The sequence below is a fragment of the Podarcis liolepis genome (genome assembly GCF_965112155.1).
Source record: "Podarcis liolepis genome assembly, chromosome: 3".
Classification (NCBI taxonomy): Eukaryota; Metazoa; Chordata; class Lepidosauria; order Squamata; family Lacertidae; genus Podarcis; species Podarcis liolepis.
Window position 1 is genome coordinate 95,533,896 of NC_139557.1, and position 15,303 is coordinate 95,549,198.

General features: G+C 46.7%; 1 protein-coding gene across 9 annotated transcripts in view; it reads right to left on the bottom strand.

Annotated features, from left to right (window-relative positions):
* Positions 1-8,391, bottom strand: part of LOC310702798 (uncharacterized protein) — a 73,816-nt gene extending 65,425 nt beyond the window's left edge. For 3 of the 9 annotated variants that reach the window (XR_014523604.1, XM_083494951.1, XM_083494943.1), the window contains exon 1: positions 5,579-6,572. The gene's annotated coding sequence lies outside the window, so the exon portion shown is untranslated. The other 6 variants (XR_014523605.1, XM_083494944.1, XM_083494946.1 and 3 more) reach the window with 6 other exon arrangements.
* Between the last annotated feature and the right edge of the window lie 6,912 nt (positions 8,392-15,303).

Below are 15,303 nucleotides of genomic sequence, written 5' to 3' on the forward strand. Positions count from 1 at the left end.
AACATGCATCAGATTTGTACCTGAATCTTGAACAAATACTTTCCCCCTGTATCCAGTAGAACTTACCCCCTGAGGGGGAGGACACTTTTGGCACATGCTGCCTATACAATGTACTGATCCCCAAGAGACCAGGTCTCTAAGAGATTCCTCAAAAGAGACCCTTCATTTGCTACCCAACTCCCTCAGAAAACATTAAATTGATCCCACTCAGTCCACACAAGGACTTTGTTTTTTCCATGTCATGGATCTTATGAGGAAGGGCTATAGCTCAGTTTTAAAGGTAAAGGTAAAGGGACCCCTGGTCCAGTCGTGGCCGACTCTGGGGTTGCGGCGCTCATCTCGCTATATTGCCCGGGGATTCGAACCGCCGACCTTCTGATCGGCAAGTCCTAGGCTCTGTGGTTTAACCCATAGTGCCACCCGCGTACCAGCTCAGTTTTAGGCTTTTTCTAAATTCTCGTTTGGCTTTTATTCTTATCAGTCTCATTTGCAGGGATGGTTTTCTTTAATAATGCTGTTAAGTCGTGGGTTGACATAGCAGCCGGCACAGCGATTTCTTCAAGTAGCTCTTTATTATGGTAAGCTGGAATAGAACTGACTGCGAACAGCTCAGCCGGCCTGTATTTATAGGCAGCCGGCTGTCAACATTGTAACCACAACAGCCCAGAGTTCCCGCCTAAAATAACTGCCGCGGACCTGAGTGAAAACTATCTACAGACCTGAGTGAAAACTATATACAGTATCCCCCTGTTGGCCCAGGGTGAAACTACACTACATAACACCCCTCCCCACCGAGATAAGGCGTTAGTTACAATCGTAATGGTTTCCTTATATACAGCACTACGCGTAATGGTTCAAGTAAGCACAAAAGCATATCGGTTACATTTCCCATACTTAGACCAACAGTGATACCTGTCCAACAACATAGTCCTTTAAATAAGTTGGGCGCTTGGAAACTCTGCCAGACCGCCGGGGACTGGTAGCCAAGTCCGGAGGGCCACACAGTTCTCGCTGAGGCTGTGGTGCGACCCTAGGTGGCGTTGGAACCAACTCCCCTGGATCCGCTGCTGTGGGTGGAGCCTCCGCAGGTGGAGTGGTCTGAGTCTGTTCTGAAACGGCTTGGTTCGGCTCCACGCTGGCAGTTTGCGAGGGAGGTGTAGGTGGGGCCTCGCCATCTGTACGTGTCTCTTCTGGAGCCGCAAGCGCAGTTGGGGGCACCTCGGTAGTGTCCAAGTCCCCAACCCTGCGCCTAAGCTGGTCTATGTGCCGTCGCCACAAGCGTCCGTCTTCGAGTGCCACCTGGTACGAGCGAGGTCCAATGACTCCCACTACTGTGGCTGGCACCCAAGGGATGTCCCCCACATAGTTCCGGGCAAAGACCTGGTTTCCTGGGACAAATGACCGTGGTGCGTTGGCACAGCCTGGGGGTTCAGCCACGGCAAAGTCTGGGTGTAGCCGGTCGAGCGGTGACCTGAGGCGGCGGCCCATAAGCAGTTCAGCAGGACTCCTCCCTGTGGCCGCATGAGGGGTGATGTGTTGCACGAACAAATATTCGGCGACCCGCTCATGCCAGTCTCCCCGGTCCAGGCGCGCCAGTGCCTCTTTTGTCGAGCGCACCATTCTTTCCGCTTGCCCGTTGCTGGATGGATGAAAGGGTGCCGTTAGGGCATGGCGGATGCCCAGTCCCAAAAGATACCGCTCAAACGTGCCTGACGTGAACTGCGGTCCGTTGTCAGAGACAAGGACATCAGGACACCCATGCGTTGCAAACAGGCCTCGCAGCACCCGGATGACAGCTTCGGTAGTGGTGGAGGGCATCAGGGCGACCTCCAGCCATTTGGAATAGGCGTCCACCACTACCATAAAGGTCCGGCCGTGAAAGGGGCCAGCCAGATCGATGTGCACCCTCGACCAGGGTGTCTTTGGCGTCTCCCAGGTGTGTCCCTTAGCTGCCGGTGGTGCAGGCCTCGACTCCTGGCACGCTTGACAGGCGGACACCCAGGCAGTGATGGCATCGTCCATATTAGGCCACCAGACGTAACACCGAGCCAACGCCTTCATTTTGACAATTCCCGGGTGGCCAACGTGCAGAGCCTCCAGGACGCGCTGACGGAGTCCCTGGGGAATCACGACGCGGTCTCCCCACAGCAGACAGCCGCGATGAGCTGAGAGTTCATGTTGTCTGGTTGCGAAGGGCTGGAACTCCGATGCAAAAGGCCCTTGTGGCCACCCCCTCCACACCCAGTTGAGCACCCGGCTGATGGTGCGATCCTGGGCAGATGCGGAGGCCACAGTGGCAGCCGATACAGGCGCTGCCGGAAGATCCTCAATCAGAAGGAGCGATGAAGCTGGAGCCGGGTCTTCCACAAATGCTGGAAGAGGGCAACGGCTGAGGGCGTCAGCATGGCCCATCGATTTCCCCGGGCGATGGATGAGCCGGTAGTGGTAGGCAGCCAGGAAAACAGTCCATCGCAGCATGCGTGGTGAGAGGACCGGTGGAGTTGGACGATCACCGGCGAGGAGGCCCAGGAGTGGCTTGTGGTCAGTGATGAGGTCAAAAGTCCTGCCATAGAGGTATTCATGGAACCTCTTCACTCCAGCCACAAGTGCCAATGCCTCCTTGTCGAGCTGGCTGTAATTCCGTTCCATCGGAGATAGTGTCCTGGAAAAGTAGGCGAGCGGTGCTTCTCTTCCATCTGGAAAACGGTGACTAAGGACAGCACCGATGCCAAAAGGTGAGGCGTCGCAGGCAAGGACCAGCGGCCTGGATTCACTGTACTGTACCAGCACACTGTCTGAAGAAAGGAGAGCCTTGACCGCGTTGAAGGCCGCCGTCTCCCGATGACCCCAGGCCCAAGGCGTCTTAGTGCTAAGGAGTCGGTGAAGAGGCTCAGCCACTGTGGCTTTGTGGGGCAGGAACATGTTATAAAAGTTCAGCAGCCCCAGGAATGCCTGCAACTCCGTTTTGTTCTTTGGGGTGGGGGCCTGCTGGATAGCGCGGATCTTGGATGTGGTTGGATGAAGACCGGAGGCATCGATAAGATAGCCCAGGAACTCTACCTGTGGAACGGCGATCTGGCACTTCTCCCTCTTTACCTTGAGCCCGGCCTCCTGGAACCTGGTCAGCACGGCACGGAGGCGCTCGAACAGCTGCTGGTGTGAGTCTGCAGACACCAAGACGTCATCAAAATATGGTACCACGCCCGGAAGCCCTTGCAGGAGACGCTCCATAAGGCTTTGGAAGATGCCAGGAGCCACACTCACCCCGAACTGCAACCGGCGGCAACGGAATGCCCCCCGGTGGGTGACGATCGTCTGGGCTTCAGCAGTGGTATCATCGACTGGCAGTTGTTGATAGGCTTGGGCAAGGTCCAGCTTAGCGAAGACCTTACCCTCACCCAGGGAATGCAGCAGGTGTTGGACAACAGGAACCGGATAAGCGTGCTGCTGAAGTGCCTTGTTAATCGTGCACTTGTAGTCAGCGCAGATTCTCACCGACCCATCTGGCTTGACAGGCGTGACGATGGGGGTTTCCCACTTTGCGTGGTCAACCGGCTCCAAAACTCCTTGGGCGATCAGTTTGTCCAGTTGTTCGTCCACCTTAGCCTTGAGAGCAAAGGGAACCCGGCGTGGCTTTAGCTTGATGGGGGCGACTTGTGGATCAAGGCTAAAGGAGATGGGCGTACCTGTATATTGGCCCAAGGTGCTGTCAAAAACCTCGGCAAAGTCTTTGACCAGACCCTCAGTCTCTGCGTTAGAGATGCAGTTGATGCCGGTGACTTCCAGGCCGAGGGCATCAAACCAGTCTAGCCCTAGGAGGCTTGGCCGCTGACCTTCGACCACCACCAACCGGAGCAGGCCCGAAAAATCCTTGAAGGCGATCCGGAACCGGCCAACGCCTACCACGGGAATGTCGTTTCCCTGGTAGTCTCGCAGGTGTACGCGGTGAGAGTCGAGTTGCCTTTTGGACACTCTGGGTACCAGTCTTTTGATGGTGCTCCATGACACGATGGACAGTGCAGACCCGGTGTCGATCTCCATGTCACATGGAGCTCCTTCAATGAGCACCGTGACGTTCAGCTTGCGTCGCGTAGGCGAGTCGGTTTGGCCAATCGTGGTTCCAGACGGGCAGCGGCAGTTGGTGAGAGCGAAACAACTTTCCTTGGCAGACTGGAGTGAAGACTTGGACTTGCGAGTCGATGAAGGGGGGGTGTCAGACGGAGCTGATCGGCAGACCTTAGCGATGTGGCCCCTTCTGGAACACTTCCTACAGATGGCGTCTCTGAATCGACACTTGGCACGGGAATGGTTGCCTCCGCAGCCAGCACATTCCGGTTGGCCCTTGGACTTCTGTTGGAACTTCCTGCGCTCCCGCTTTGTCTGGTGCACGTCATCGTCTTCACTGGAGGATGCCTCCTCACTGCTGGCCTCTTCATGATGCACCGGAACTGGCTCCCTAGCAAGACGCGGGCTGCTGGACTTGCGGATCTCCTGGGCGGAGCGTTCAGCAGCTTCTGAGGCCACAGCCTCCTCAATGGCTTTCTGTAGCGTGAGGTCTGGCTTGGCTAGGAGGCGCCGTTGCAGATGGATGTCCCGGACCCCGCAGACGATTCGATCCATCAGGGCATCGTCTAAGTCTCGGAACTCACAGTGCATTGCAGCCTGTCGCAGGGCGGTGGTGTAGTTGTTGATTGACTCCCCCTCTGCCTGGTTCCGGTGGTAGAACGCATGGCGGGCAGCAATCTTGGACGGCTTTGGTGCATAGTGGTTGTGGAGCTTCTCTTGGATCGTGTCCCATGGTGTTGCCTGGACTGCTTCAGGCGCAACCAACGCTCGGGCCGTCTCAAACACCTCAGGCCCACAGAGGCTGAGGAATAGGCCCCGCTTCCGATCCTTTGATACTGCTGTCAGCTCGTTGGCTTGGAGGTAGCAGTCGAACCGAGCGAGGTAGGAGTCCCATGATTCAGAGGCTGGCGCAAACGGCGGTAGAGGCACAAGTGAAGCCATGATTCCGATGCCGGCGTGAAGGGCGATGGATGGAACACAGTGCTCTAGCCAGAACAGTCAGCTCTGAATTGGTTCTGCCCAGTGATTTCGCTCAGTGATTTCGCTCTGTGATTCAGCTCAGTGATTCAGCTCAGTTCAGAGGCTGGCCGCATCTGGCTGTGCTCTGATGTCCATCTATCCCATCCTCGTCGCCAGTGTTAAGTCGTGGGTTGACATAGCAGCCGGCACAGCGATTTCTTCAAGTAGCTCTTTATTATGGTAAGCTGGAATAGAACTGACTGCGAACAGCTCAGCCGGCCTGTATTTATAGGCAGCCGGCTGTCAACATTGTAACCACAACAGCCCAGAGTTCCCGCCTAAAATAACTGCCGCGGACCTGAGTGAAAACTATCTACAGACCTGAGTGAAAACTATATACAGTATCCCCCTGTTGGCCCAGGGTGAAACTACACTACATAACAAATGCCACCAGCAGCTAGGTTATATGGAAAGGGCAGTTTCTTAGAAGCAGAAGACAAGTTTTGTGTGAAAAGGGACTCTAGTTCAATCCCTGACATCTCACTTTACATACCCTCCAAGTATCCCGATTTTCCAGGGACAGTCTTGTTATTACAAAAAGCCATCCCAGTTTCTGATTGGATCCTGGAATGTCCCTATTTCCCCTGCCTGCACCACTGCCAAGCTCGGGGAGGAGGATGAGCCGGCGCTTGTCCTGAGCGACGACGATGGCGGCAGCTGCGACTGCAAAGGAGCATCCTTTTGCCTCTCCGCTGCCACTGGCCTCCTCCCTTATCAGTGTGTGTCTTTCTTTTTGCAAATCTACCAAAGAATAAAATCAAATCAGGATTAACGGGTTTTGTCAGGACGTTGGAGGATGTGCACGTTGTGTCCTGTTGCCATAGTGGTGGTGGCACTCGACCCTTTTCTGAGAGGAAATGCTCTCTCTGGGGCAGGCGACACAAAAAATGTGAGGTCAAGGAGGATCAGTTTAAGGGGATGGGGGCAGAGTGGGAAGTGTCCCTATATTCATCAGAGGAATGTTGGAGCATATTCAGTTAGAGATGGAAAAGACGGCTAATGCCAGTCAGCAGAGCCAGTTCTGAGGCAATGTGATAAGGCAGCTTCCTGGGATACAAAGGGCAGCTTCCAGACAAAAAAAACATTTTCAAGCATCTTGTTCAGTTTTCAGATCAGATTACCAACAAAGAGTGCAAAATAAATTATAAAGCTGCTGCCAAGCTGGATGATAATGAAGTCACTGCAACTGCTAAAATGTCATTATTTGAAATCACATGTTGCAGACATCTCAAGTGGATAGGGAACTGCCTTTCTCGGCCTGGTCGTTCCACTTGGGCCCTGTCACTCTAAGAACCACAGCCTGCCCGATCAAGGCCTTGTCTTATGTTTTTACCCAAACACTAAATGAGCTCCATTACGAGGGTGGGTAATGGCTCCTGGGAAGCAGCGTTTGCTCTGGGGTCAGCTGCCCCAGGGACAGAGAGAGACACAAAGCAGCCTGGTGAATAAAACTCATCCATTCCTCCCTACCTCCCACCCACCCAGCCACCCCCACTCCCCCTCTGTAACCTCTAAAAAGAAGCTGCTTTGGAGTCTCCTCTCATTTGCATGGGGAGATTTAATTTCCATCCCTTAAATATGACGAATTGCTGAGATTTCCTTCAGTTAATGCTTTTAACAGCTCCCAATAAACTTCATTAATCAGTCCAGCTCTAGGCCCAACGTGCAGCCTGGAAGCAGCTAATTTGCCTGATGAGCCTGAGACTTTAGTGAATAAACAGGTGGATAAGCTGAGGGTTTTATGGCCTTAATTACACTCTAATCAGTTCAACGCTTGGCGGGCAAAAAGGAAAGAGGGAAGAAGGAGGCAGCATGATCAGCCATCCCTTCATTATTATTATTTTTTCAACTGGTGCCTCATTTCTTCCACCATCCTCATCTTCTCCCGATTTTCTGATAGAAAAGGCAGGAAAAGGGGAGTGAAGTGAAACAGGGACATGTGTTTCTAAGGTTTTAGGATAACCGACAAGATGTCTTTAAGCCGCCCTTCTACAATTTCTTAGTAACGCAACCTCTGTTGCCTTTTCCTCTGCATTTCTTTCACATTTCCTCTTTCTTTTCTTATTCATTCCTCAGTCTGTGCAAATTTACAAGAGGTCTTTGGGCTTCCTGGTTATATAGATCCATGTCATAGGACAGGGAATTATGTGGCCCTCCAGACGCTGTTGGACTACATTTCCTATCAGCTGCAGCCAGCAAGGCCAGCCGTTAGGGATGATGGGAATTGTAGTCGAACAGCATATGCAGGGCTGTGGATTCCACATCACTGCCACAGGACAACAAGGCATTTATTTTAGAATAGGAGAGGATCTACATAACAGATTTCACAGCTGAGTTTGATGCCTTGAGGTTTGGAAATGCTTTTCCCTACTCATTGCCCCAGTTTTGTGTGGCCCTTCCATTCTGCAGACTGAGGTGTCCACCTCAGGCAGCCAATTTGGGGCAGTCATGAAAGGGCAGTGAATTGTTATTATTGTTGTTGTTATATTTTGAATTCCATGGTGCGGCACTTGTGGGAGTTTATGTCTCAGGTGCCAAATAACTTGGCCAGTCTTGGATACTGTATTATACACCCTAAATTGGGTAGAGAGCTACAATCTGCTATTCAACTTCAGACATCAAAATGTTTTGGCCCAGCACTAATGCAGCTAAATTTAGACACTGCTTTCTCAATTCAGCAATGTTCCCAACTCTAATATTATCTGGAAGCTTTGTACTCAAGGGTGATGTGCAACCCCAAAATCCATCAGCTAGTTTTAGTTAAACAATGGTCAGGGAAAGGAATATGGGAATTACTGTAGTGGTTAAGAGTGTTAAACAAGGACCAGGGAGACCTGGGTTCAAATCCCCCCTCAGACATAAAGTAGCTAGAGGAAAAGGGGACAGAGTGTGAAGCAAGAGCTATGAGTGGAGGGGGCCCCTCTTCCCATCCTTTGGACCCCTTGGGAAACTCAACAAACCTGTTGCACCTGGAACTGGCTGTGGCAAATGCAGGTGAATGAGACCCAGCTGTGGGCAACCTGAAGAAGTACCATCCACCTTGGGTCTGATCATAAAAAGCAAGTGAGAGTGAGAGACCAAGGGTGGATCTACACACAGGAAAAGAAACACTATAAGTCAGAAATTAAATCATTTATAACAAAAGAAAAGAAAACCCTATGTAAAAATCGCATAGAAAATTTGTTTGCTCTCTGGCGCCATCTGGTGTTGCATGTCTATAACACATTCAAAGTGTTATTTGACTAATGTAGCTGAGTCCTAAAGATGATATCCACTCTTTCCAGGAGACTTTTGTAGGTGAGCTGAGAGTTTGTTTGTAACCTGGAGGCTGAGTGTCAGAAGGAAAATGAATTGAGATAGACAGATAGATAGACAGATTAGTAACTTTGTATTAATGTAACATGTTTATACACAAACGTGTATTTTTGCAATATTTTGTTTAAGTTGTCTGTTGTTGCTTCAGTTTTTTGTATACTGCTTAGAGATACAGTGGTACCTCGGGTTACATACATTTCAGGTTACATATGCTTCAGGCTACAGACTCTGCTAACCTAGAAATAGTACCTCGGGTTAAGAACTTTGCTTCAGGATGAGAACAGAAATCATGTTCCGGCGGCGCGGCAGCAGCAGGAGGCCCCATTAGCTAAAGTGGTGCTTCAGGTTAAGAACAGTTTCAGGTTAAGAACACACCTCCGGAACGAATTGAGTACTTAACCCGAGGTAACACTGTATTTTTAATATATTTCAGTGGTATAGAAATTAAATAATGAATCACTGGATGACCTTGGGCAGATCCCTATCTCTCAGCCTAACCTACCTAACCTATGGGGTGCCATATTCCTGAGGGTTTTTTATATTCATGGCACCAAATGTATTTTTTTAAAAAGAAATATTTTATTAAGGCTTTTCATAATATATTACAATAAAAAATAAAATAAACAAAAACAAAGAATTGAGAGAGAGAGAGCAACAAATGTACACCAAATGTACTTCTGACTTCCCCTTGTACTATTGCACACTCCCATCACAGGGAGACTGATGAAGGAAGGGGGATATACAAGCCTCTCAAATAAATAATAACAGAAGAACAACTAAAATGTTGTTAATGCAGGCTGGTAACAGGACACTCCCCCCACCCCCAAATGAGTATGCATTCACTGTAGCTGCCATTGACACGGGAAATGCAACTCCCCTTTTAAGAGCATGTGCTGTGAGAGCTGTTTGATTCAGGTAGGCTTGCTGAATCGACAGAATGTCAGGGGGAACCTGGATGCATGGCAACGTGATGGAAAAAGCAGTGGAAACAGCTCAAAAACTATTTTTGGGCTAGGTTTCCCTAACAGAGCTCAACAATTTGGGTTTGCTACCCCACAAAAAAAAACCCTCAAGAACTTGGCGGGCGACAGGAATTTCCCTTTTTGAAATACGGCAACCCTAGTCTGAGGGCCTTGTGCTTGCTGCGCACTGTCTGCCACTTCCAGGAACCAGGAGCGACGTTTCCGAACAAGGACCATCATCCCTCAAGATAAAAGGGCTCGGCTGCTGTGCTTCCGCAATAATGCACCGCACCCTTTGCCACCCTCCTCTTTTCCCGGTTGCCTGGCCTCCCTCCTTCCCTCCACGAGTGCCCTTCACCTTTCCCTTTGCCCCGCTTTGGCGACCTTCTCTGCCCCTGGCTTCCAGGTCCCGCTTCCCTCCCACCACATCGCCTCCCTGTCACGGCTAGGCCGCTTGACAAATCACTTCAAGGGCAGCCTAACTTCGAAGGACAAGACAAAGCTTTAGCATATGGTCCAATCCCCAGATGTTTGTCTCGCGCTCGCGCTCTCCCTCCTCCCCGCTCCTCTCCCTCATAAGAAGGGGCTACTTGGGAAGCTCAGCCTTCCTTCCTTTTTCCTTTCTCCCCTCAGGTTTTTGTTGGGGGGTCGCTAACAAGCAGCTTGAGCGGCTGGTCTCTTTATAGCCCGAGAAGCGAGGGAGGAAAGAGACTGGGGAAGCAAGGAGGAGAAGAAGAAGAAGGGGAGCTTTTGTAGAATGTAATGATATTTTTTACAGCCCTGGCTGAGGGGAAGTCTCAGAGCTGTTAACGCAGGTGCCACGGGGGCACTCCTCACCGCACACTGCTAGGCCGCGGATGGCGGGAAAGACGAGTGTCGCCTCTCTGATAGGAATTTTGAGACCTCCGCTCTCTTTTGGCATTGGCAATAACACCCATGGTCGGGGCTTTAAGCCACGAGGCAAAGTTCAGTGCTAGGAAAGGCAGCCAGGCTGTGTGTGTGTGTGTTAAGTAGAAGAGTTATTTTACTGAGCTTAGAAAGACAAGCCTGCTGGGCGTCCTTCCTTTGCTTTCAGCTGCAGACTGAGGTCCGTTGCAAATAAATAAGCTCTGGGCAGACAAGGGAATGAATGCTTCTGCTGCAGAGAAAGGAGAAGATTGCAGGCTTCATTCTGCAGCTGCTTGGAGAGAATAGAAGGAGCAAGGGCAGAGGCCGCAGCCGGCATCCTCTGGTATATAAATATATTTACAGCGTCTTCCTTGCGTGCAGGAGAGGCACACGTACCAAGCTAGTTTCATTTTGGCTGATCAGTGTCTCTCTCTCACCCCCCCCCAATTGCTCTTGATAAAGTTGTAAAGGGGGGGGGGGAATAGCACCCACCCACACAACTGCATGGGACGCTCTTCCCCGACGTCTTTGTTCATTGTGATTTCAGAGAGACGAGGATGAGAAAAATTGTGGAAGGGGGTGCAAAATATTGCAGAACGTCTAGCCCACATTTCCCTAAGTTTTAATCTTCAGTTGCAGCAGCGCGCACTCCTAGTATGCATTCCACTGAGCACCAGCTGATTCCTTGCTCAAGAAACAATGACCTGCTTTTGCAAAGGCATTCAGCCAAAAGCAAGGGGTGGTGGGACTGTGTGAAAGAAGACATTTGGCAAGCATCTTTAACAATGAAAAACTAAGGGGTTGGGGTTCTTTCAATTAAGTGTAGCCTATTGAAAAAAACAGGTAGAGTTTCCTGGAGGGTACAATCGCTTTTGTTCTCACATAAGCTATGAAGCAAATGATTTCCAACACTGTTTGAGATGAAAATACTTAACGGGAATGTTGAGGTAATAAAAGATGTCAAGAGCACTGAAACTTTTTAAAAAAGAAGTTACTAAGAAAATGGGAGCGAACCCTGAAATAACAAGGACCCTGATTCCCAAATTTTAGATTTGAAATTTACCTGTTTTTTTATTATATCCCTTCTATTAGGTGATTGTTTTGTTTTTATTACGATGATCATAGACTGCAGATTTGCATGTAATCTACTTCTTGAATAGTTTCAGAACTTGATTGAATTACAAACAGCAAACTCAATTTATATATGATCGATGCGGGATATTAATTAGATTCCACCAATTTATCCCCATAAAGACGACACGGCATTAAGCACAATTAAATTCCCAGTGTTCTTTTATGGCATAGATTGTAACATGTTCTGCTTATACGATTTTCAAAAGAAAAGAAAAACCCAGATTACTTTTTAGGTAACCAGTTCCAAAAATTTTGAACATCACATTTATATAAATTCATCTGTATCAAAGAAGAATTAAAGCGCCTTTTGCTTTGCCAGTGCTTCTCTGGTGTCGTTTTCCTAACATAGATGAATAATGACTTACAAGTTCTGCTTATTTTATCTCCATTCCATATGGGCCACTGATGTCTCCATAAGATGAAAACTTCTCATTTTGGTAAGAGAAATCAAATGGATTGGCTGCAGCATGCATTTTTCATTTTGCTACACCTAGACTAAATTGCTTGCACTTTCATACGATTACAGCATGTCAGTGCTGCAATGCCTCGACCGAATCCTGGTCTTGTTAGCTTGCAGTTCATTTGCAGGTCCTTCCGCAGCACCGGCCCGCTGACTAATCAAATGGAATTTAAATAAAATGCAAGTGAATTCATGGTTCCTTCCCACCCCCTGCTCTAAATTCTGAACATTCTCAAACCGGCCCTGGAGAAATACAAAAGCACAAGTGACAGGCGAGGCAGGCCCTGTGTTCAACACTCAATCATTTCCTGTCACAGGTGCAGCCTCTATGCATTATCCTGCCATGATTGATAGAGTAGGTTTGTGCAGACTGGGGAGCTGGGCATGGTTCAGATGGGGCCCTGTCATTCCAGCACTGTGCTGTACTACCTGTAGGGGGGAGAAAAAAAGAGAAACTTATTTCCTAAAAGTTAAATATAGCTTCTAGGTCTAGCTAGCTTGTAATAATCCGAGAATCAAAAAGCTAATTAAATCAGGAGTGCAAAAAATGATTACTTACAGGCTAAGGTAGGGTTGTTGTTGTTTTTTAATTAGTTGGACATTTTCGTGTGTGTATGTAAATATATATAGCCTGATTTTTCAAGTGAATCTTGCATACAAAAAATCCAAATGGGGAGGCTCAGTGCCACCAGTCACAAGCTTTTGGGAGGCTTAAGGCACTTTCACTCTATTTAAGAAGGTTTTTCATTGGTTATTTTAGCACATCTGATGATATTTTTATCTGAGGTGGCCTGTATTGGCTTTTTTAAAGTTGCTTTTTTAAAAAAATTAAATTTTGTGGCTTCTTAAATTGTTAAGTCAGATTTAAAGTAAGCTGCCTTGGGAACCAATTTGGTTAAAATTTGAGGTGGAAGAAATAATGATAATAAAAATAGTCTGTCACTGTCTCTTGTGGAAAATGGGTAAAACAACAACATCAACAACTCAAATGATCATAGTTCTTTAGCTTTAAAAGAAAACTGCATTGAAATTCTATTCCCTCTGACCAGTGAATCTAAGTCGAGAATGGTTATTGCTTTAGGAAACAATTTAATTTATGCAGTAGGTATCTTTGACAGTTTTATTCAGCTAGGGAAGGGATTTTAGTTTTTGCTACCTATGATCATTCAGAATCTTGACTAATTGATGTAAGATCAAAGTTGACAACTATCTCACAAGTGTTCTGCAAAACTACAGCATCTTTTTGTTTGTTCATTGTCTCTGAAATGGCCAAAGGCAAGAAAATTTACATAAATGGTCTTCTATTTTTAAAATGCACTGTTTCTTTTAATGGGAGTATTAGTTAGTCCTCAGTGAATGATACTGACCTTACAAACTATATCAGAATAAATAAGTAACTCATATTTCGTATCAGTTGCTAAATAAAATGTAGCATTGCATTAAAAAAAAATTCATTTTGAGTTATATTAAATGAAGGTGAGTTTCTATAAGGAATAATGGGACCAAAATTAATTAGATTTTTTTTTTACACATAGCATTACCTGAAGCTCATTATGACACCCCACAATGCATTATAATTATAATTATTATTATTATTAGTTTTGCAGGCAAAACATTTTATGAAACTAACAAAGCCACACTGAAAACCTCAATTTTGTTGATATTATAGATGAATAATATTAACTGTCTCTTATAGATACGTCAAATAATCCTAGATGACAATAATTTATAATTTATTTATAATTTTCCAGCAGGGAAGCTAATGTTATATAGATACTTTGATTACCAAAAAATTATAATTAAGCAAAAGCCATTCAGTGAAAAATGTTTGCCAAAAATCCATTTAAAAATTGTAGATTTGATCAGAATCCGAAGACCTACTTTGGGGGCATCCATCGGACTCTTAGGCGCTTACCTTTAAACTGTACAGCCAAAGGTATTTGCATGTATTGGGCTGCAAATCATCATTGAATACAGTGGTGCCTCACAAGACGAAATTAGCGGTTTTTTCATCTTGCGAAGCAACCCTATTAGCGGATTAGCGCTATTAGCGGTTTAGCGGCTATTAAAGGCTTAGCGGCTATTAAAAGCTTAGCGGATTAGCGGCTAAAAGGCTATTAGCGGCTTAGCGGCTTAGAAAAAAGGGGGGAAAGTGAAAAAAAACGGAACACTCACAAGACGTTTTCGTCTTGCAAAGGAAGCCCATAGGGAAAATCGTCTTGCAAAGCAGCTCAAAAACGGAAAACCTGTTTTCCGTCTTGCGAGGCATTCGTCTTGCGGGGCACCACTGTATAACAAACTCCCTATGTGGCCTTGAGGGAGGGGATGTTACTTTTAAGTCCAGAGTTCCCTCAGAAGCAAACAACTTGTGCAGTTCTTTTGATCCAGGCCTTTCTTCTCAAATGTTTGCATGGAGCTAAAGTCTTGGACATATTTAATTTGAACAGTTTTCTCAGTGATTTTGGGAAGACAAAGTGTTCTCTTTGAAACCTCTTATTATAAAGCAAGAACCATGTAAAAATGTCTGATTGCTTTGGGAAAGCAAGCAGCTATTTAAATATTGCCTCATGCACAATCACCAGTATGTATCCTTAATAACTAAGGGTTTCTTTTGCATGCTGGTGTCACCTTAAAAAAAATTAGTAACAGTTCTCTTAATAAACTGTTTTCCTCACAATGTGCAGCTTTTCCTGAGTAAGGTCACATCAAGAAATACTTGGTTAACCCAAGTGATTGTGCCTGTTTGTTTTAAAAGGCGTCGGTAAAGGTTTCTAATTCACCAGAAAGTTTTCCTGTGAAAGCTCTATTGAAATGAATGAGAGTACTACTGTGTAGTTGTACGGCTATAATGTCTTTCTATAGGATTGTTCAGGAGACCATACTCTGAAACCTAATACAGGATTTGTCCTATAGAGTTATAATTACGCCAGTTCAGTGTATCCTATTTCACATTTTTGGTGCAAGGAGAAAGTTACCAAATGCTCACATATAAAGGATTTTCCTTTAACACCTCATTTATTATTGCAAGATGAAAAATGATCTCTTCCATTTATTATATTATCTCATTAAAGGGCTCACAAAGATCCTGTTTGTATATACACATAGAAATATAAGCCTTACTGTTATGAACGATCATTTTGTTACACATGAACTAGAGAATAAGATTCTAAGAAGAAGCCAACTAATGGTAGACTAGAATCCACAGCCAGGGATCAGGAAAAACTCTTATTTATTTATTTACTCATTAGATTTTATACATGCAAATATAAGTACCCCTTAAGAAATAGGCAGAAAACAAATAGGAACCTGTATTGGCAGCCCATAGCCTTGATAAGCCCAGAGGCAGACCCAAAGCTGCCAACACAACTACTAAGTGAGCCTGCCAAGTAGCCAGATGCTACAGCTGGAAAAAAAATGTTCATTGTCTTAACAGCTTCATGCTGTTAAGGGGATATAAAA